Here is a 23,452-nt window from a genome sequence, read left to right on the forward strand (position 1 = left end):
TTCTGCTAAAGAGACCGGGCTATTGTGTACATTGATTACCCCCTGGGGCTTCTGTCTCAATACACATAATAGTCTTTCTATCCAAGCTATTGGACCAATCCCTGTTGACTATTTCAAGTCCTCATTTGCATGATTAAGGAGGACCTGAGTGAGGACTGCATATACTTTACAATTGACCAATAGGAAAGCGGTTGTTGGGGGTGGGATGTTCCAAATTCTGTATAAAAGTGTGCTGTGTACTTGGAAAAAAAAGAGTCCTGTTTGAACTTACATACAGCCTGCCTGGTGTGTGTTCTTAATGGGTCCGAATGGCACATAGCTGTAATTCGGATCCCGGAACCTTGGATGACTGGACCATCAGACGTTGCAATCTGCAAGCTGACTCAATAGTAGCAGAGGAGTATCGGGAGAGCGGAAGCGAGCAAAGGGTCTCGTCACACTTTCATTTTGAGTTTAAGCAATACAAGGCTGCCCAAAAACTAGTATGTCCAGAATACCACAAATGTTGTATTGTGAAAATAAATTTTATGCACAATATAACTTAAAGTGGAGGTTAACCCAAAACATTTTTTTCTAAGATTACATCCAGCATACTAACGACATGTAAAGTATGCTGGTATTTTATTTTTTTTCTCTGTACATACCGTGTAATTGTTGTTTTCGCCGGGCTTCCGGGTTCTGATTACTGCGGGACTGGGCGTTCCTATTGAAAGCTTAGCTGATTGACGTCTGGTGAAAATCTTCCCATGTCGCATACACCGCGCGTCACCAGTTTTCCGTAAATAGCCGACATGCGAGTCGGCGCTATACGGCGCCTGCGCCCGCCATGTAGAGCTGACTGCGCAGGCGCCATATAGCACCGTCTCGCAGGTCGGCTATTTACAGAAAACTGGTGATGCGCGGTGTATGCGACATGGGAAGATTTTCACCAGACGTCAATCAGCTAAGCTTTCAATAGGAACGCCCAGTCCCGCAGTAATCAGAACCCGGAAGCCCGGCGAAAATAACAATTGCACAGTATGTACGGAGAAAAAAAAAAATACCAGCATACTTTACATGTCGTTAGTATGCTGGATGTAATCTTAGAATTTTTTGTTTGGGTGAACCCCCGCTTTAAGGCCTTTGGAAATATCCCCTTGTTTAGTAAGGGAAAGAGGTATACAATGTGGCATTATACTAGGAAATATTACAATCCCAGATTATACTTAGTTTAGAAATGGTAAATTTTCATGGATTCAACAGATATGTTTTCATCCTCATAAGAATCATCGTTATAGGGTTGCTTGTTTTATTTTTTCAGGTGTACAAAGATTACTACTCGAATAGTCAGATTAGCAGATTTGTATGATGCCGAGATGGGTGATGCGAATGAGTAAATATGTATCCACATACACCCTAAGAAGAGCTTTACTCCACATAGATGTGAAGTAGTACTGTGGAACCCCTGGTATCATACTAGGTAGGGAATATATGGTAGTGACCCCTCCATAGGGGTCAAAAGGAGGAAAATTAGTAGAATTATAGGGGTCTGATAATGTTTAGTTATATATATAGATATATAGACAATATATAGACGATCACTTTAAGAATTGGTAATAAATTTGTTTACTTTTCCTAGATGTTCTCCTTTTTTTTTTTTTTTTTTACTTCAATTCCTGGGAAATCGAAACTACTGGATATGTGACGACACAGACTACTGATAAGGACTCAAAGGCCGCTCATAATAGGCTTCCATACCAAAACCAGTCTGAACTGACCAGATACTGTTGAAATCTTTTTTTTTTTTGCCAGTCACATGATGTAACCACCTACTTAACTGTTCCCTTGCTATTAAGACAATATGAATGCTGATTGGACTAAACTATACGATCACACCTATAACACGCCTAGTGATTATGCATAAAGTATATATTGTTAAACTTGATGTTTTTACCACTTAAGGACCAAGCCTCTTTCTGAGATTTGGTGTTTACAAGTTAAAAACATTTTTTTTGCTAGAAAATTACTTAGAACCCCCAAACATTATGTATTTTTTTTTCACCCCAGAGAATACAATGGCGGTCTTTGCAATACTTTTTGTCACACCGTATTTGCGTAGCGGTTATAAAAGCGCCTTTTTTTGGGGGAAAAAAAATCACTTTTTTTAATAAAAAAATAAGACAACAGTAAAGTTAGCCCATTTTTTTTTGTATTGTGAAAGATAATGTTACGGTCAGTAAATTTATACCCAACATGTCACACTTCAAAGTTGCGCCCGCTCGTGGAATGGCGACAAACTTTCACCCTTAAAAATCTCCATAGGCGACGTTTAAAAAATTCTACAGGTTGCATGTTTTGAGTTACAGAGGAGGTCTAGGGATAGAATTATTGCTCTCGCTCTAACGATCCTGGTGAACACCGTTTTCATATGCGGGCATTGCCCACGTATGCGTTCACTTCTGCGCGTGAGCTTGTTGTGTTTGAGCGCTTTTTTCTTATTTATTTAACTTTATTTTATTTATTTTGGGTCACTTTTATTCCTATTGTAAACATCCCCTGTAATAGAAAAAAGCATGACAGGTTCTATTAAATATGAGATCGGGTGTCAAAAAGACCTCAGATCTTATATTTGGACTAAAATGCAATCAAAAATGAAAATAAAAATGATGTCATTCTGAAACAAAATGTCCCTTAACCACTTAGGGACCGCCTCCTGCACATTTATGTCGTCAGAATGGCACGGCTGGGCACATGCACGTACGTCCTGTGCTAGTGCCCAGCCGTGGGTCACGGGCGCGCACCCGCTACCCGGTCCGAAGCTCCGGGACCCGCGGACCCGATCGCCGATGGAGTCTCGCGATCGGTCCCCGGAGCTGAAGAATGGGGAGAGGTGTGTGTAAACACAGCTTCCCCGTTCTTCACTGTGGCGTGTCATCGATCGTGTGATCCCTTTTATAGGGATACACAATCGATGATTTCACACCTACAGCCACACCCCCCTACAGTTAGAAACACATTATAGGTCATACATAACCCCTTCAGCGCCCCCTTGTGGTTAACTCCCAAACTGCAATTGTCATTTTCACAGTAAACAATGCATTTTAAATGCATTTTTTGCTGTGAAAATGACAATGGTCCCAAAAATGTGTCAAAATTGTCCAAAGTGTCCGCCATAATGTCGCAGTCATGAAAAAAATCGCTGATCGCCACCATTAGTAGTAAAAAAAAAAATAATAAAAATGCAATAAAACTATCCCCTATTTTGTAAACGCTATAAATTTTGCGCAAACCAATCGATAAACGCTTATTGCGATTTTCTTTTTTTTTTTTTTACCAAAAATAGGTAGAAGAATACGTATCGGCCTAAACTGAGGGAAATTTTTTATATATATTTTTGGGGGATATTTATTATAGCAAAAAGTAAAAAATATTGTATTTTTTCAAAATTGTCGCTCTATTTTTGTTTATAGCGCAAAAAATAAAAACCGCAGAGGTGATCAAATACCACCAAGAGAGATGTTTTATTTGTGGGAAAAAAAGGACGCCAATTTTGTTTGGGAGCCACGACCGCGCAATCGTCTGTTAAAGCGACGCAGTGCCGAATCGCAAAACCTGGCCGGGTCCTTTAGCTGCCTAAAGGTCCGGGTCTTAAGTGGTTAAAGACTTATGGGCAGAAGTGACGGTTTGACGTCGCTTTTGCCCTGCAGTGATATGGAGACGAGTGGGGGCCATCTTCCCCTTACTCATCTCCATACACGGCAAGAGAGAGGACCGGATCGCCTCCGCTGCTGCCGACGGCTCCGGTAAGCGGCGGAGGGCACTGGAGTGTATCCGCCGCAGAGACCACTTTTATCTTGTAGCGGACCGCCCGCTGAAGAAGAGGATACTGGGGCTATGGTAGCTAGCTGCTACAAACAGCCAACGTAAAACTGCAGCGGGCGGTCCGTAAGTGGTTAAGTCAGAGACACATCCTTCTTCATTTTGCCCCGTTAGAGCTGGAAGTCGGTCTGCGTTGTGTCTCTCCAATGCAGTGTATACAATAAAGCACCTACTTATATTTTTCAAAGATCTGGGTCTACTATCTCATCTGAATGTCTTGTTTGGAGACGCCCTAACCTGATTTAACACAGTAAATGTTGGCCTTTCATGGTTCCCTCAATGAACTGTAGTTCCCCAGTGGCAGCAGCACTCATGCAGCCCCAGACCTTGCCACTCCCATCACCATGCTTGACTGTAGGCAAGACACACTTGTCTTTGTACTCCTCACCTGGTCACACACACTTGACACCATCTGGACCAAATAAGTTTCTCTTTGTCTCATCAGACCACAGAACATGGTTCCAGTAATCCATGTCCTTAGTCTACTTGTCTGCTTGTCTTCAGCAAACTGTTTGCGGGCTTTCTTGTATATCATCTTTAGATGAGGCCTCCTTCTGACGACAGCCATGCAGACCAATTTGATGCAGTGTGACCTCCCACCCCTTCAACCTCTGCAGAAATGCTGTCAGCACCCATACCTCTATTACCCAAAGACAACCTCTGGCTATGAGCACGTGCACTCAACTTCTTTGGTCAACCATGGTGAGGCCTCTTCTGAGTGGAACCTGTCCTATTAAACCGCTGTATGGTCTTGGCCACTGTGCTGCATCTCAGTTGCAGGGTCTTGGCCTATGCCACCTTTATGTAGAACAACAATTATATTGTTCAGATCCTCAGAGTTCTTTGTCATGAGGTGCCATGTTGAACTTCCAGTGACCAGTATGAGAGCGAGAGCAATAGCTCCAAATTTAACTCTCCTGCTCCCTATTGACACCTAAGACCTTGTAACGCTAATGAATCACATGATACCGGGGAGGGAAATGGCTAATTTGGCCCAATTTGTACATTTTCACTTGGGGGTGTACTCACTTTTGTTGCCAGCGGTTTAGACATTAATGGCTGTGTGTTGAGTTATTTTGAGGGGACAGCAAATGTACACTGTTATACAAGCTGTATACTCACTATTTTACATTGTAGCAAAGTGTATTTTCTTCAGTGTTTTTCCAAAAAAAGGTATTATAAAATATTTATAAAAATATGAGGGGTGTACTCACTTTTGTGAGACACTGTATATATAGAGGGTAACATAAGTATTGAACATGTCACCATTTTTCAAGGTAAATATATTCCTAAAGGTGCTATTGACATGACATTTTCACCACATGTCGGTAACAAATAAAACATACATTCAGAAATAAAGTAATAAAATGATGTGACACATGGAAAATGTATTGAACACATGAAGAAAGGGAGGTGCAAAAAGGCATGGAAAGCCAAAACACCAGCTGAAATCTATTAGTAATTAGAAAGCAATCCTGCCCCTTGTCAGTGCAAATTTTTATCAGCTGGTTCTGTCTCAACTGATGGCCTATAAAAAGGTGTCTCATTACTAAAATGTTACACATCTCAAGAAACATCTTATGATGGGTAAAAGTAAAGAACTCTCAAGCTCTCACGACCTTCGCAACCTTATGGTTGCAAAAAAAATGATGGCATTGGTTACAGAAGGATTTCTAAACTTCTGAATGCTCCAGTGAGCACTGTTGGGGCCATAATCTGGAAGTGAAAAGAACATAATTTCACCATAAACCGACCACAACCAGGTGCTCCTCGCAAGATTTCTGTCATAGTGGAAAGAATTATCAGAAAAGTTATCCAAGACCCAAGGACCAGTTGTGGAGAGCTTCAGAAAGACCTGGAATAAGTAGGTTCAATTCTTTCAAAGATAACAATAAGTAAAGCACTTATCCGCCATGGCCTGTATGCACACTCACCACGTAATACTCCAATACTTTTCCCTTTGTCATTCCATTTTCTTGTATGTATATATTGCATGGATTGTTACCGACATGTGGTGAAAATTTCATGTCAATAGCATCTTTAGAAATACCGTGTATTAACCTAGAAAAATGGTGACATGTTCAATACTTATTTTACTATATATATATATATATATATATATATATATATATATATATATATATAAAATTATTTACAGTGAATCCATAGCAGCTGGCATTTTGGTTTAAAGGCGTGGCAGACAGTTTTTACTAAAATAATACAATGAAATATCTTACTACAGCAGGTTTTCAACACTGGGGTTCTTCTTCAGCAACACAACAAATACTGAGCCACCTGGCTAGCTCATTCAGCCTTGATTACACTACCTTGTTGCCCAGGCCCACTTCTGGCCTCCAAATTTGGTTCTCCAGATCCTCTTGGGTTTCGTGCTCTCTGAGACTTCAGATCTTCCTCTAGCCTCTCTGACTCACTAGTCACCTTGACTTTCCCAGCTGCTCAGATCCTCTCTTGGTCTCCCAGGCCTGCATAGCCATCCTGACCAGGGCATATAATTGTCTTTTCAGATGTTAGCTCGAACACTGGAATTTTCTGCCTGCCGAGTGCACAGTAAATGGGTTGTTAAGCGAGTAGGGTCGGGGAGCCGGACGCTGCATCCTTAACAATGGATGAGTCATCTTCCCCACTGACAGCTGAATGAAAAATAAACATTGCCGAATTTGCCAGCAATAAATTAGTTCTGGTATGGATTTTGAGGGGAACCCCCATGCCAACGTTTTTTAAAAAAATATTAATTTTGGAAAAATGATTCTATTGCCGGCAATGTTTTTTTTTTTTTCAGCCGGGAAACTATATTTAAATGTAATTTTTTTAACTTTATATACTGTGTGTCAGTTTTGCTGCAGCAGGTTCTATACATGGTACCAATGCACCACTTTACAGACAGACGAAGGGGACCCCCAGGCACTATATTTAAAGGATTTTTTATTGTTTCACTTTAAGCATCATTAAAATCACTGCTCCTTTAAAAACGATATATATATATTTTTTTTTTACAATGATACACGGCCCCAAGGCAGTTCCCAAACCCCCATATACTTTTTATGGCCAATAACTTGCATATAAGCTTTCAAAATGGGGACTTTTGATTTTTTTTTGTTCGGGTCCCATAGACTTTAATAGAGTTTGTGGCTTGGGTCCGAACTTTTTCCCTGTTCTGGAGTTCCATCTGGAATTTAGATCTGCTTTAATCCTTTTTTCTTCCATTCTACAACCAATTTCCACAACATTTTCTTTATTGGCATTTATCTTCTTAAACAAGGTGTTCATAGTTCCACTAATGGCTCTTTCTCATGGGCGATTGAATATATTTTTCTTTCTTCATAGTTGACATAGTTCTACATGACTCCTATTAATTTAGTTGCCTTTCTCTGCACAATTTCAGTTCCAGGACATCATTGAAACAGGAATTTCTAATTTCCTATTTGGTTATAGGGGATCTGCAGTGGATGTGGCACTCTATGGATGTGGCCTAAAGTAGAATCTTTTAGATTTAAATGGGAGCTTACTATGTCCTTTGAAACCCACTATGTACCCTAGGTCAGTGGTCATAAACCCTGCCCTACAGGCCCCACTAACAGGCCAGGTTTGCAAGATAACTAAAATACATCACAGGTGATATCATTTGCTGCTCAGTGATTGCAGTATTCTAGACTGCATCTCCCCAAGGTAATACATAAAACCTGGCCTGTTAGTGGGCCCTGTAGGGCAGGGTTGATGACCACTGCCCTAGGTGATGTCTAAGATTGAGAAAATCGAATCATGTGATTAGGAACTCATGTCATATGTGGATGGTTTCCTCTGAACATGATTGTCTGGAGTTATTGTCTTCAATGGCAAACCTAATTCCATTAATTGCCTCTCCTGGATCCAGTGATATATATATATATATATATATATATATATATATATATATATATATAAAATCTATCGACTGTGTGGCCTCCTCTGCACTGCTTGTCAAAAGCATCTTTGCTGGGGCCAATCTTGCCTGCAAAACTCTACATTCAGTCTTTCAGTTCCAGGATAAAAGCATATGTAGGAGATGGTATAGTACAAACAGAAGGCTGCTTGGAATTTGAACCAAAGATTAGGTATGAGCGGCAGATTTCCCACATCTAGATTTTGCAGCACAGCTTATTTCTCCTTTTCCTAAATTCATAGAAATGCTGTTCTAATTGTTCTATGCTCCACTGGTAGGCAAAATTAGCTAAAAAAGTTCCCCTTTCAACCAGGGGCATGTTCTACTGTAGCTGTGAGACCCAGGCCCTGTGTAACATTGCTCTGTTGATGAACAAATCCATGTCAATGAGAATGCTTTGTTAATCAATAAAGCCACCACTCATCAAAATGTTAGCACTGATATGGAGATCACATCTACATACCTCCCAACCTTTTAAGATGGGAATGAGGGATACCTATTAGCAAAAGTATACACATAGGACACCCCCTGCCATTCCCCCTTAAAGGAGAATTATACAACAAATTTCATACTTACCTCCACTGTGCAGTTTGTTTTGCACAGAGTGGCCCCGATCCTCCTGTTCTGGGGTCCCAGTTCTCGCGGCTCCTCCCCGCATTAGATAACCCCCTCTGGGAAGCTGTCTCCTGAGGGGGTTACCTTGCTGGGGTGCTCCTGAGTCATACACTCGGCGTCCATAGACGCCGAGTGTATGACTCGGACCCACCCCCCCCCCGACACCCGCGTCATTGGATTTGATTGACAGCAGCAGGAGACAATGGCTGTACTGCTATCAATCTATCCAATAAAGAGCCAAGAAGCTGTGTGAGAGCGACGCGGGATCACGCTCACGGAGATTCAGGGCTCAGGTAAGTAAAAAGGGGGGCTGGGGGGGGGCACAGCAAGATGTTTTTTCACCTTAATGTATCCTAAAAAAACACGAGGGTTTACAACCCCTTTAAACCCACAAGTGTTTTTTTTTACCACTAATATTCCTTTATACTGGATGTTGAAATTTAAAAAATGAAGCAATTTAGAAATTGAATGAAAGGTTTAGCACTGGGAAACACTATAAAAAGTGCATTTTATATACAACTACTGTATATAGATCAGACCAAAATGAGTGTCAAATGAGTGGGAAAGAGGGACGGAGGGTGTCATTAAGGGCATGCCAGCAATCAAGATGGCGACTATGGTCGTTCCCTTGTTCTGCATGTCCCATTGAGAAGGGCTGCACCGGCGCGTTTGCTCATGCCAGCGAGCGCGCGTGTGACCTGTGCAGACTCGCACCTGCTTGCACACTAGTGTCACACGAAATGCTGGCGCGCATGCACGCACCCGCGCACACATGCGCAATGACGCTGTGACGCAAATAGGCTATTTAAGCTGCCTTACTTCCTTGAATCGGTGCTGTCCGGTCTACAGCATTACCTGAGACCTCTGATTGTCGTTTACCTGAATCCTGCTCCAGCTGACCCTACCCGGCTTGTTTTGGACTAAACCTGTTTATCTGCCTGCATCTGACCTCGGCATGTGTTGACTATGTCCCTGTCTGTTCCTCCTGCTACCTTGCTGCCAGCCTGTTGCCGAACCTGCCTGTACCTGACACTACATTCCTGCCTACTCCTTCTGCTACCCTGCCGCCAACCAGTTACCGAACCTGCTTGTATCTGACCTTGCTCCAGTGTTCACCTGCTTTGGACTTGTGTGTCTACTACTCCAGTCCATCTTCCTGCACCTGCCTGAGCTCCAGTTCCCAGTCTGACAGCTGTTCCCAGGTCCGTTCCAGTTCCTGTTCCGGTCCAGCTCGTCTACCAGCAAGTATGTCAGGCTCTCGTGTGACTCTGCACTCCTGCGCCTCCTGTCTTCCCTATCGGGTGCCTCGAGTCAGAGGTGTAAGGGAGGCCTCCCTCTGCATACCAGACTCTTCCACCAGGTACGTGACAGAGGGACTTTGTTACAAATAAGGGACAGTCCCTCGAAATCAGGTACAGTTGGGAGCTATGCATCTACACTTGGCCTACGTCTTAATTTTACCTTTTCCATTGAGCCTTAAAAATTAAATACCCTGATTTCACTCATTTCTAATCACAATCTGTGCAGACTTTTGGATAAGATAGCGTACAAATGCATAAGCGGAGGGATGATTATTCTGGCAAATCCTGTCTATAAATTGAGTACAATAATTGCTAGGAAAGATTCGATTTTTGGTGGTTATAGAAAATTGAGTGCACATTGAACTGGCAGAGTATATTTAATAACATTAAACTACAAAAAGCTTGTATAGCAGTTATACCTCATATGAATTATAACGAGGCTTAACTTCCAATAACATGTAAATGGTACAACATTCAAAAAGAATCATTAAAGAATAAATGCTAATTAAACATTTATCTCTAATACTTTATGTGTAATTTCAGTGATCATATCTCCTAAATTATTTTTGAACATGTCTTTCTTCCCTTTGATCTTAAAATATCTAGTTTCCACAGCCGTGTAAAAAGTCACAGCTGCCGGATCAAATAAAAAGCTCATGGGTGGTGCACACTAGGAGGCGTAATAAATTAAAGGCACAGCACTCTTCTCTTCCAGGTACCGAGTAACTCCTATGAAAGCTTGTGCTCATTGGGTTTATCACTATAATGTACATTGTTAGTTCCCCTCCTTGATTAGAGTAGGACTGCACCACACAGGGGCCCCTAAAAAAAGGCCTCTTGGCACTGCTAACCTATGTCCACATATATTTGCAAATAATGCAAATGAGATGCAGTTTAGACAGATTCACTTTGCCGACATTTCTTTAGATGTGTCCTTGAAAAAAGGATTGATTATAAAATATTTAGTGCAGTGTAAAATTTACATACAGTTGGTTGTATAGATTTTTTTAAGCATTTCAAATGTCTTAGCAACAGTGAAATTGAAAGCAATAAAATTGTTACTCTATACAGCCTTGTTTTATTGTTTATTAATGGTTGTGAGCTCATTTATTATTTAAAGCATAGACTAAATATAATCTGAAACATTAATTTTACAGAAGGAAGAGATTTGGGTCTCTTGCTGCCAGAAATTAGCAATATTACTTAGTTGAATTCATATCTTCTTAGGCTCTGGAAAGAGAAGCAATGCACCATGGAGAAGATTTACACTAGATATACTGTATGTACTGTCACATTTTATACTGTATTTTCTACCAATATAAGCCTACTACATTTTCTAATTCTCTTCTTCTCCTCTATAGACCTTTCCAGTATAGTGGTTCTAAGTGTGTGTCCTTAAAGTGGAGGTTCACCCTAAAACAATTATATAACATTACATGTACCGTATGCTGGTATTTTTTTTTCCCGCCGTACATAGCGTTTTATTGTTATTTTCCTTCCGGGTTCTGATTCCCGCGGGATGGACGTTCCTATTGAGAGGTTAGATGATTGACGTCTGGTGAAAAACTTCCCCTGGCGCATAAGGCGCGTCACCAGTTTTCTGTAAATAGCCGACCTGCGGGTCGGCTCTATATGGCGCCTGTGCAGTCAGCTCTACACGGTGGGCACAGGCGACGTATAGCGCCGTATAGAGCCGACTCGCAGGTCGGCTATTTACGGAAAACTGGTGATGCGCCTTAGGCGCCAAGGGAAGTTTTTTACCAGACGTCAATCATCTAACCTCTGAATAGGAACGCCCAGTCCCGCGGGAATCAGAACTTGGAAGCCGGGGGGAAAATAACAATAAAACGCTATGTACGGCGAAAAAAAAAAATACCAGCATACTGTACATGTTGTAAGTATGCTGGATGTAATGTTATATAATTGTTTTAGGGTGAACCTCCACTTTAACAACACACTTCACCAGAATAACCGCTTTGCAGGTCAAATATTTTTTTTCATCTGTACAGAAATTAAAATCAACACATAAGGTAAGGAACCCCTTGTGATTCCAAAATGTAGGCAGATATTTTGATCTCTGTCCCTTGCCAATTATTATGTTGCTATTAGAATGCATTTCTGTTTCATGCTTTAGTTGTGTGTTTACATGTGGCCATAAAACATCCTAATAATAAGCAATTAAAATATTATTAAGAACCGACTGGTACCCTGTAATCCAGCTGAGCAGTCGGCATGCTCTCCCTCTCTTCCAATCCAGGAGCTAGAATACAATAAAAGCTCTGGTCTACAAATAAATCATTCTGTGGCCTGACACTGATTTCTGAATATTTTAGGAAACCCATTGGGGGTTATTTACGAAAGGCAAATCCACTTTGCACTACAAGTGCACTGGAAGTGCAGTCGCTATAAATCTGATGAGGTGTAGATCTGAAATGAGGGGAAGCTCTGCTGATTTTACCATCCAATCATGTGCAAGCTAAAATGTTGTTTTTTATTTTCCGTGCATATCCCTCCTCGGATCTACAGCGACTGCACTTCCAAGTGCACTTGCAGTGCACTTGTAGAGCAAAGTGGATTTGCCTTTCGTAAATAACCCCCATTGGGTCTACCTATTAACATCCTGTGTTTGTCATCAGATGTCAGTATTTGTAAAGTGGGTGACAAATGTTACAGAAGGCAAATAAAAATGTTTAGGCAAAATGTAATGAACTTTTGGAAGATCTATGGTGGCAAATCTATGCCAAAGATTTACAACTATCAATAGGCAAATCTTTTAATAAATATATACAGCCAATTTTACCAGCATAGAAACTGCTAAAATAATTCTAGATGTTAGAGAACCTTTTGAAGGGTTAAATGTTTTAGAGAAAATATTTAATCACAAATATATAAGGTAAATCTCAGGTGAGTCCTTTGGACTAACCCTTAACCACTTCAATACAGGGGACTTTCCCCCCTTCTTGCCCAGGAAAATTTTCAGCTTTCAGCGATGTCGCACTTTGAATGACAATTGCGCGGTCATGCAACATTGTACTCATACTACATTTTTATATTTTTCTTCCCACAAATAGAGCTTTATTTTGGTGGTATTTGTTTAGCACTGGGTTTTTATTTTTTGCTAAACAAACTAAAAATGTTTTCCTAATTTCTGTTATAAAATGTTGTTTTCGCCTTTACTGATGGGCACTGATGAGGCGGCACTGATGAGTTGCCAATGATAAGGTGGCACTGATGGGCACTGATGAGGAGGCACTAATATGCAGCACTGATGGGCACCGATAGGTGGCACTGATATGCAGCACTGATGGGCACCAATAGGTGGCACTGATATGCAGCACTGATGGGCACCAATAGGTGGCACTGATATGCAGCACTGATGGGCACTGATAGGTGGCACTGACGAGCACTGATAGGTGGCACTGATGGGCACTAATAGGTGGCACCGATGGGCACTGACAGGTGGCACCGATGAGCACTAATAGATGGCACTGATGGGCACTAATAGATGGTTGGCAGAACTGATGATGAGGTACTGACATCCTTTACTGATGGCACTGATTGGCATCTGTGAAAGGCACTGACTGGCACTTTGGTGGGCACTGACTGGCAGCTGATGGGCAGTGATTGGCAGATGTGATGGGTACCTCTGATGGGGGCTAAGCTGATAATCAATGCACTGATTATCTGCGAAGACCCCCCTCTGACAGGAGAGCCACCAATCGGCTCTCCACATCAGTGCGAACCGAAGTGATCAGCTGTGATTGGTCACAGCTGATCACATGGTAAAGAGCCTTCGTCAAACGTTTTTTACCTAGATTGGAGTTGCGGTATGTCAAAGTGACACACCACACAATAAAGTGTTCTAATGCCTCTCCACTCTGTCCAAAACTAAAACAAAAGTTTGCTCCACATTGATTAATAAGGGTCTGTTTTAACTGAAATGTATTGTAACAAGAACATTCTGGTCATAGAGATACTATGGCGAGTAAGAATGAGCTGGGTGATTTTGGTGAAATTGATTTCACTATGATAGGGATCTGCATGTATGTCTTGTAATAAGCACACAGTAGTCCCATTTCCAGGCCTAGGCTAAACTGAGTAGCCTAGATGCCAAAGAATCCAGGAGTCTGCATTCATGAACATCTCAGTACTCATGTGTCATTCAGGAAGTGAAGGTTAGAGCTTTAGAGAGGCTAGACAGCTGGCTACTTTGCAGCCAATTTACAAACCTTCATTGGTACTCACAAAAATAATTAGGTTGAAATCCACTATGACCTGACAGCTCAAAAATATACTTAGAAATACATTTGACACCTCCTTATGTAACCCTTATAAGACTACAAATGTTGGTATGATGCGAGGCAAAGGGGGGCCCCAGCACATATTCCTCTTTGCCAGGCAGCTGAAGACTTCTAGGGGCAGATCCACATACATACACTGCGCCCGGCGCAGTTGTAAGATACGATACGCCGCTGTAACTTACTTGGCTTTGGTTTGAATCCTCAACGAATTTGCGCTGTAAGTTACGTCGGCGTAGTGTATCTCTCGCGGCGTAAGGGTGCGGAATTCAAATTGGGCGGGTAGGGGGGGGGTTCATTTAAATGAAGCGCGTCCCCGCGCCGAACGAACTGCGCATGCGCCGTCCGTAAAAACTCCCAGGGTGCATTACTCCAAATGACGTCGCAAGGACGTCATTGTTTTCAATGTGAACGTAAATGGCATCCAGCCCCATTCATGGACGACTTACGCAAACGACGTAACATTTTCAAAATTAGACGCGGGAACGACGGCCATACTTAACATTGAGTACGCCATCATATAGCAGCTTTAACTACACGCCGGAAAAAGCCAAACGAAACGACTTAAAAAAATGTGACGGCCGGTCGTACGCTCGTGGATCATCGGAAATAGATAATTTGCATACTCGACGCGGATTACGATGGGAACGCCACCTAGCGGAAGCCGAAAAATTGCATCTAAGATCCGACGGCGTACGAAGACGTACGCCTGTCGGATCTAACACAGATGCCGTCGTATCTTGTTTTGTGGATACCAAAACAAAGATACGACGCGCAAAATTTGAAATTACGTGGCGTATCAAGAGATACGCCGGCGTAATTTCTTTGGGGATCTGCCCCCTAATGTCCTAATTTACTCCATAGAAAACTAACAAATACACATTCATTGGGTCCTGAAATTTTATTGCATTATGGAACCCTTCAAGGCCTATTATAATGTAGTCTACGTTCCAACCCAATAAATGTGTACAAATTATTTGACCACAATGAAATATTTGTGTGTACATAGACCGTGATGTTAATATGTTTGCATAAAACTCATTTCTCATCTAATGACAAATATAACACATACTGCATATATTTTTAGTATGTTTTAAGAACTTTTGGATCACCTTTGCTTCCAAAGGAATAAAAGAATGTTGCTAATAACATTCATCCTTTCCGGCTACAATTACGTCAGGCTTGCTTTACATTGAATTGCATTTGTTCTGATGAATGTCCACACTGTACTCAGATGTCCGTTTATCAAGCAGGGGAAAATATCCAGTGCTGAGTCCTTGGGATCGCCGCTGTTCACAGTTTCATAAATGGACACCTCAGTGGTTTGCGTGCTGGAGTTGTAGGTTTATACTGTACTAACTGCTCACAGCTAAACAGTGGCAGCAAATTCCTCACTATGTCTTACAAAAAGAAGGGGTTGAATCACCACTATGACCTGCTGGCTCGAAAGTAAACTTTAAAAAACATTGTGGTACCTTTTTTATGACTCTAAACTCTGGTATGGCCACTGTGTGGTTCATCTGTCCATATGAAATCTGAAAGCATCTTAATTTACTCCATAAAGAACCAACAAGCATGTGTTTATTAAAGTAGAACTATAGGCAAAACTTATTTTTTCTTTCTGGATTATTGGAAGGATCTAACCCCGGTAAGGTTTATTTTTTCCCCACATTGGGGAGATTTACCTTCACTTCCTGTCCCATCGAAAAAACAGGAAGTGAGAGGAAATCCCTGCAAATTAAAGGAAAACTAGTGTCCCCATTGGAAGATTTCCCCTCTATTACTTTTCTTGGGACAACCCGTAGATTGGTATTTTCCTTTACTTTCAATGATAATGGTATACAGGACAAATAAAGAGGGTGAATCTCCCTAACGGAGACACTGACAGCAATAAAAACTTGCGGGTGTTTAAATCCCTCTGCACTTTATCCAAATAAAAAATAAAAAAAGTTTATCCTTTAGGTATACTTTAAGTCCCACAACTTAAAGAATGTAAGATGATGAAACTCTCTAAGGAGTGTCAACAAATTAAAACAGCGCTATCAAATAACTGTGCATATTTGACTATATAAAATACATTACTACAACCCATATGTAATGATATACAGTGATAATAAACAAAATATATCCAGTTTAAGAAATAAACACTAAACTGTGACTGTAATAATAAACACCCGTGATTGACTTAAACGTGAAGTGAACGCACTGAAAGTGCAAGAGACAGTCTTTAAAAATAATTTAGAACGTGGCCAAACAAAGCAAAGTTCATGTGTATAAGGATCCTGCGATCTTCAAATTTTTTCAAAAACTTCCACCACACCCGACAGTGCTCAGTGACTCCTCCCCCATCAAATGGACACTCACCGGATAGGTATGCCTCACACTCTCGTGTTTTGGCACAAAAAACCTTATCAGATGTAGTTGTTCCCGTCAATAAAGATGTAATCCAAATATGACATCCAATCAGTTCCACATATATGTCAGAGAGAGACAAAAGAAGTGCAAATAGTGTGATACCATCAAAGGTTTAATAGCACACCAAAATAAAACTTCAAACAGTGCACTCACAAACAAAATCTTGTAAAACAGCAGAATATCACATCAAGAAACTCCTTCAAACGTCAAAATGGTGAGAAGCGGTCACGGCGGACCCCCGATCAGCGAGAAAAAGTGAAACCAATTCTCCTACTCACGGTGCCATGGACTTCTGTCAGATGCAGCTGCACATCCACTTAAATAAAAAACTTCAAACGCACTCTGCATCCAAAAACGCAGCACTCACTAGTAAAATTAGACTGTATGGCAATACCCCGACATGTTTCGTTATAAAAACTTATTCATGGGACTAACCACACAGTCATAAATGGTTACCTTATATCTGATGTAGTCAGATCAATCAGCCTATCAGTCCTGGGCGTTTTCCCACTTCCTCCAAAACTGTGGGCGGAAGTAAACGATAATCCCAAACTGCTGTGGGCTGACAGCATCATCCACCACCACTGGCTGGTGTATAAATCAATCAGCCAGTGCGATAGGCGTGGCGCCAGTCCCCAGATTCCAATAGGTGAGAGAGTATGTTAATCACATCCACCAACAGCAGCAGTCTGAGCCAATCACGTGCTGCACAGCGCATCCCGCTCCGCCTACAACGATGGGCGGGCCTAGAACGCTTATGCAGCCAAAGCTAGGAGGAAGTCAGCGCCTCCTCCATTGGCTGGCTGTCTTACCCAGCAGCCACAGCGGTAAGCCGACCTGATAGGTCGAGCAGACGCTGCTCATGATAGGCTCGCCGCGGGGAATGGCTTCTAACAACACAACAGGGGCAAATCAGCTGTTGTATAGGCAGACGTGGGCGGCGGAAATGAGAGGAAAAAAAAAAAAAAAAAAAGCCGATTTCCGGGTGTCCCCGTGACCACGAAATACATCTACAGCACAATCATTACACTGTGTTTATATTGAATAGCCATACAACAGTTCCTAATTAAGTCATCAGCTGATATATATCAATCATGCGCTGGAGTATATCAACAAATACATATAAAAACATTTGTCACTGGATGAAGGCAATAGTCAGTTAAAATAAATTAATAACATTTTGCATTAGTACATATTAGTATCAAACGCTAATTGCAAATTCATATAAATGATTAAATATATATAATTAAAATATATCTAAAATATGTAAGAAATGCATTAAAAATAAAACGATAAAATCAATCTAAAACTGGAACTAAATACAAGTGGTGAATTAGTGATCGCTGAGCTGATCGCAAATGGTCACCGATAACACCACCACTGGAGAAGGGATTAATTAATAGCAAAATATCAGATAAATGAATAAAAGAGTACATATACTGAAAAGATGCCAGAAAGGGTAATACTAAACCCACGGAGGGAAAGGTGTGGGTATGATAAATGTCTAAGAATTATTGATGAAGCAATTCAAGTCTACCTCTATATTCAACCCCCGCGGAAAAAGACATTTTAGCAAGAATATCCAGTGAGTTTCGCGCTGTGAAAGGTCACGGACTCTGTGTGACCCCCTCCAAGATGGGTAAACCACATCTATGCCACAAAATTGAGCAAGCGTGGGGTCCTGGTTATGTACCTTTTTAAAATGCATGGAAACGCTATGTTCCTCAAAGCCTTTTTTAATATTTGCTAGGTGTTCTGATATGCGGATTCTTAGAAGTCTTTTAGTCCTCCCAACATATAATAACCCGCATGGGCACCATAGCAAATATACAACATATGACGAGTTGCATGTACTGAATTCTTTAATGTCAAACATTGTGCCATCGGAGCTGGTAACTTTGTTAATTCCTTTGTTGTGTTCTTTCACCGTGCGGCAGCAAATACACCTTCTGCAAGGAAAGAATCCTTTCAGATCTATTTTCAATTGGCGATCAGGTGGATCCAATATTTTGCGGACCACTCTATCGCCAAAATTGGGCGCACGTCTATATATAAAACGTGGCTGCTGAGGAATCACTCCACCCAGATGTCTATCTCTGCTGAGGATGTGCCAGTGTTTCTTATATATGGTTTCAATTTCCTTATATTGGATGTGGAAGCCCGTCAGGAAGCTCCACTGGTGTTCATTTGTGGATGGTTCTTCTATTTTCTTCTTAAAACAGTCTTCTCTCGGCTTCTCTGCGATCTCTTGAATCATTGACACCAGGTTGATCTCATCATATCCCTTTTGGGCAAATCTCTTCTTCAGTACATTCGCCTGCTCAAAATAATCTGAGTCATCAGTGCAGTTTCGGCGCACTCGGAGAAATTGCCCTTTAGGGATATTCTTTATCCAAGCAGGGTGGTGTCCACTTCTGATCGATAGATAACTGTTTCGATCAGTGCTTTTAAAGTACACCTTTGTTTTCAACCTGTCATTACATCTTTCTATAGTTACATCCAAGAAGTTAACTGAACACGCACTGATCACATATTCCAGTTTAATGTTGTTCACATTGTTGTTCAATACTTCAAGGAAAACTTTGAGATCTGTTTCCGATCCCTGCCAGATCAAAAAGATGTCGTCAATGTATCTCCGATAGAAGATAAGTTGAGATCTTTGATCTCTGAAGATACTTTTGTCCTCCCACTCCGCCATAAACAGGTTGGCGAGGCTAGGGGCATATTTAGCTCCCATAGCCACGCCAACCTGTTGTGAAAAAAAGAAACCATCGAACCAAAAATAATTATGCGACATACAGAAATCGAGGGCTTGACCCAAAAATCTTTTTTGTGTAAACGGGATCTCCTCCCTCTTACTCAATGCCCAATTGAGTGCCAGAGCAGCGTCCTCATGCTGTATTATAGTATATAGTGAGGCGACATCCGCCGTCACAAGGAAGGTTTCAGTACCTGGATTTATTCTTATATCCTCCAGGGATATGAGCAGATCAGCTGTATCCTTTAAGTATGCTTTGGTTTCCCGCACACTTGGCTGGAGGAATTTGTCCAAGTATTCACCTAACCTTGCCGTGACGGACCCAATGCCGTTCACTATTGGACGGGCCGGTGGCATGGTTGCATGTTTGTGTATCTTCGGTAAGGTGTAGATAACCGGAACTCTACACACAGAAGGAGCCAAATATGCTTTCTCTTTAATATTCAGGGCATTGATCTGGAAACCCCATTGTATTAAGGAATCCAGTTGTGTTTTGTATGCTTCTGTAGGGTCAGAATTCAACCTCTTATAGGTGGTTCGATCTTCCAACAGTGTGGACAATTGCTGATGATAATAGTCTTTGTCCATCACTACTACTCCGCCCCCCTTATCAGCAGGGCGGATAATGATGTTCTTTTTGTCTTCCAGTAGCTTGATACCTTCCCTGATATACTCAGGATTGATATTTTTTTTCTGTGGCAGATCTTCTATATCTTTTAGCACAAGCTGTTTAAAGACTTCAATGTAGTGATTGTTGGAATTTTGGGGGTTGAAGAGCGATTTATTCTTCAACCCACTGTCTATGTTCCTATTGGCTGTAGTGCTCCTCATTGATGCTTCGACTGGGTGGCTCAGAAAATATTTTTTCAAATTTAATGTTCTGATAAATTTGTGGGTATCAATATAGATGTTAAACTTATTCATGGCCTTTCTAGGGGCACATTTTAGGCCTGTATCTAATACGTTGAGTTCTTTTGCACTCAAAGTAACCCGACTTAAATTGTAGATACCAGCTCCTATGTTCTCCTTGCTCTTTTTTTCGGATTGCTTGCGTCTTCCAGCCCTGCACCCCCTTCTTCTCTTTGCAGGTATTCCCCAGCTCTGTTCATCAGATAAGGTGGACCAGTCTTCTCCCCCCCTCTGTTCATTGGTTGTAAATTCCTCTTCGGAGTCCCCCCTCTTCCCCCCCTCCCTCTCTGTCCTAAAAAAGAAGCAGACTGGGGTTGGTGATGATATTGATCAGATGGAGGGTATTGATACCATTGATGGTAATCCTGCTGGGGATAGTAGTGGGATTGATCTGGAACACCATAATGTTGTTGTGGCCGAGGGGACTGGTAATAGCCACTATACTGACCATTCTCCCTATTATGGCGTGGTGGTCCGGGTGATTCATAATATGATTCGGGATGCCCACCCTTAACACCTTGCGGTAAGTTATTGCGTGGGTGGTTTCCTCCCGTATGGTCAGCTTTTTTCAAAGGACCCTTAGGTTTTCCTGAATCCTTCTTTAGAGCAGCAACACTCGTTTTAGACTGCTGTTGTTCTGTTGTGTCATTCACTGGATCTCCTTCAGAGCCTGTATTACTCTGCCATGCGTAAATTTTGCTGTTTTTAAAATCCTCAGAATCTCGGTTGTACTTTTTTACTTTCCTTTTCTGAGTGTCCCTATCTACCTTCTCCAGTTTCTTTTTCATACTATTGTTGAACTCTTTGATCATTTCTGATTCCTTGATTGGCTCTAATTGTTTTTGTATGATTTTAATTTTTTCATTAATTAGACTTAGTTTAATTTGTTTCCTCTTCAGAACCAGAACCTGTAGTTCTTTCCCGACTTTATTAAAAAAATTAAGCCATTCATCCATATACTTTACATCAGTAAGACCGTCTTGAGGGGTGACTTCCCACCTCAGACTCCTAAAAATTAGACCCTCTTTGTTGTAGTGTTCGAATGTGAAAACATCCCACCAGGCCTTTACCTGTTTCTCTAACAGGTTATCTAATGCCTTCAGGATGCTGGGATAATCTTCCTCACAGTCTATCATTTCTTGACTGGAGGAAAAAATAGAGTCAGCACTTATTTGTCTGTTGGACAAAAAGTCGATAGCGTCCATGGCTGCACTAGGTTAAAAAATAAAGATGATAGTAACAATGGGTGATCTATAGAATGCGCCCTAAAAAGTCGCCCACCGTTGCGCCTATGGAGGAGTGGATGATGCCTAGCTGCTGTTTAGAAGATAATAAGTGAACAAAAAGAATGTAAGATGATGAAACTCTCTAAGGAGTGTCAACAAATTAAAACAGCGCTATCAAATAACTGTGCATATTTGACTATATAAAATACATTACTACAACCCATATGTAATGATATACAGTGATAATAAACAAAATATATCCAGTTTAAGAAATAAACACTAAACTGTGACTGTAATAATAAACACCCGTGATTGACTTAAACGTGAAGTGAACGCACTGAAAGTGCAAGAGACAGTCTTTAAAAATAATTTAGAACGTGGCCAAACAAAGCAAAGTTCATGTGTATAAGGATCCTGCGATCTTCAAATTTTTTCAAAAACTTCCACCACACCCGACAGTGCTCAGTGACTCCTCCCCCATCAAATGGACACTCACCGGATAGGTATGCCTCACACTCTCGTGTTTTGGCACAAAAAACCTTATCAGATGTAGTTGTTCCCGTCAATAAAGATGTAATCCAAATATGACATCCAATCAGTTCCACATATATGTCAGAGAGAGACAAAAGAAGTGCAAATAGTGTGATACCATCAAAGGTTTAATAGCACACCAAAATAAAACTTCAAACAGTGCACTCACAAACAAAATCTTGTAAAACAGCAGAATATCACATCAAGAAACTCCTTCAAACGTCAAAATGGTGAGAAGCGGTCACGGCGGACCCCCGATCAGCGAGAAAAAGTGAAACCAATTCTCCTACTCACGGTGCCATGGACTTCTGTCAGATGCAGCTGCACATCCACTTAAATAAAAAACTTCAAACGCACTCTGCATCCAAAAACGCAGCACTCACTAGTAAAATTAGACTGTATGGCAATACCCCGACATGTTTCGTTATAAAAACTTATTCATGGGACTAACCACACAGTCATAAATGGTTACCTTATATCTGATGTAGTCAGATCAATCAGCCTATCAGTCCTGGGCGTTTTCCCACTTCCTCCAAAACTGTGGGCGGAAGTAAACGATAATCCCAAACTGCTGTGGGCTGACAGCATCATCCACCACCACTGGCTGGTGTATAAATCAATCAGCCAGTGCGATAGGCGTGGCGCCAGTCCCCAGATTCCAATAGGTGAGAGAGTATGTTAATCACATCCCCCAACAGCAGCAGTCTGAGCCAATCACGTGCTGCACAGCGCATCCCGCTCCGCCTACAACGATGGGCGGGCCTAGAACGCTTATGCAGCCAAAGCTAGGAGGAAGTCAGCGCCTCCTCCATTGGCTGGCTGTCTTACCCAGCAGCCACAGCGGTAAGCCGACCTGATAGGTCGAGCAGACGCTGCTCATGATAGGCTCGCCGCGGGGAATGGCTTCTAACAACACAACAGGGGCAAATCAGCTGTTGTATAGGCAGACGTGGGCGGCGGAAATGAGAGGAAAAAAAAAAAAAAGCCGATTTCCGGGTGTCCCCGTGACCACGAATCACATCTACAGCACAATCATTACACTGTGTTTATATTGAATAGCCATACAACAGTTCCTAATTAAGTCATCAGCTGATATATATCAATCATGCGCTGGAGTATATCAACAAATACATATAAAAACATTTGTCACTGGATGAAGGCAATAGTCAGTTAAAATAAATTAATAACATTTTGCATTAGTACATATTAGTATCAAACGCTAATTGCAAATTCATATAAATGATTAAATATATATAATTAAAATATATCTAAAATATGTAAGAAATGCATTAAAAATAAAACGATAAAATCAATCTAAAACTGGAACTAAATACAAGTGGTGAATTAGTGATCGCTGAGCTGATCGCAAATGGTCACCGATAACACCACCACTGGAGAAGGGATTAATTAATAGCAAAATATCAGATAAATGAATAAAAGAGTACATATACTGAAAAGATGCCAGAAAGGGTAATACTAAACCCACGGAGGGAAAGGTGTGGGTATGATAAATGTCTAAGAATTATTGATGAAGCAATTCAAGTCTACCTCTATATTCAACCCCCGCGGAAAAAGACATTTTAGCAAGAATATCCAGTGAG

This window comes from Rana temporaria, chromosome 5 (assembly GCF_905171775.1).
Source record: "Rana temporaria chromosome 5, aRanTem1.1, whole genome shotgun sequence".
In the NCBI taxonomy this organism is placed as follows: Eukaryota; Metazoa; Chordata; class Amphibia; order Anura; family Ranidae; genus Rana; species Rana temporaria.